Below are 1675 nucleotides of genomic sequence, written 5' to 3' on the forward strand. Positions count from 1 at the left end.
TTACTTTATACAATAGTCTTGGATTGTACCATCTAAGGATTTGTGCGAATTGCTCAATGCTAATGCTAATTTACTTTATTACCTAGACAATCGTACAAACAGTTATTGTTTTAAAGATCAAAGGTAAAGCCCAAGAGTACGTTTCCACAAATTATAATTTAGTGGGTACTTACTAACTACATTTAACATTGATAATTTTTTCTAGAAATCAATATAATACTCTTGTCAATATGTTTTATATGGTGGCACAAAAGGTTTGACTCTTCATCGATTAAATGCTCCAAAAATCGAAATCCATCGAGAAACGGATGAAATATTAACATTACAAGTCTATTATGCTTTCGTAACGTGTATCGATTTTCGCAATCGCAAAATGTACCACAGTATAGAAACCATAGACGAGCTTCTAAAAAATATAAAATAATAAATGAGAAACCAAACATTGTATGATTAATTTGAGCACAGAAGCTTAAACCCAAAGGCAGTAACTCTATGCTCGAGAATGAAAAACTACAGAAAAAATAATGTCCAATCATTCAATAGGTTGTACAGTGTACAATGTACACCCTACTGGCGTACTATTCTGCTCCCTTCATGATTTTAGACTTCTGCAAATGGTATGGGGCGAAGACAGGCTTCCACTGTTTATTATGATTAATTTATTATCTTTATTACTTTCATGTCTGGTGGTGGTTGTGGTGTCGCCTGACACATTCTGACACACGGTTCCTCCTAATCATCCTCAGATAGTTCGTATCTGTCGCGCCATTTATCGTCAATCGGATATTATATTTATTTAGCTGATATCCTTCTTGCACATTGGTTCGTTCGCCACCACCACAAGCTACACCAACAAAGAGCACCATATAGAGCTTAATGAGAATCATAACAGTCGGAGCGCTATTGTGATTGCTTCATCCCGACTGAAATAATGATACCGTTGATGACATCGTTGTTTCGTTGCATCCCATTTCTACAGTATCACTGCGACCAACGCAAATCGTGCAGCCCGGCATTTAGTGGTAGAATACCCAACCGTCGCAACGTTGTTGCTCATCCACATCCAGTCAGCAACTACTACTCTTGAACCCGTTCATCGCGAAATCTTTCATCATCTTTCAAACTAAATAAAGATACACATGGTGAAATGGAAATTGGACATTGAAACACGATCTATTTTGGATAAACAAACTTTGAACGAAGATAACAGATGTAGGAGGCCCTGGAAGAATTGCCCTACACTTTTCGCAAAGAAACTTATATTTGATTCTTAATTTGTTTCTGAAGGATGGGTTCTGTACGCCCTATGAACAAGGCGTAGGATTGCAATCCACAAATGGCGAGTTCGATTCTCAGTTTCCATCTCACTGAACATATATTTATCTCATCGTAAAACAAAGAAATATAGCTCTAATCTCGTTTTTTTTCTAACATACGCGCACTGCTGAAAAAAATCACAAGAATAACAAAACCAATCAAATTCCTTTTCATTGCATTGCTTTTGATGGGATGGAAATGGAAGCTAGAGATGAAGTGCCGAACCTACTTAGCAGGGCAAGTTCCAGCTGGAATGTAGAACCATTGAAGTAGAAAAAACGTGACCGTCTCGTTATTTCTAGTAGTAAAATCATTCAAATTTCAATCATCGAGTCCTCCCGCGCGAGGAGCAGGACCT

This window comes from Armigeres subalbatus, unplaced genomic scaffold, assembly GCF_024139115.2.
Source record: "Armigeres subalbatus isolate Guangzhou_Male unplaced genomic scaffold, GZ_Asu_2 Contig210, whole genome shotgun sequence".
NCBI classification, from domain to species: domain Eukaryota; kingdom Metazoa; phylum Arthropoda; class Insecta; order Diptera; family Culicidae; genus Armigeres; species Armigeres subalbatus.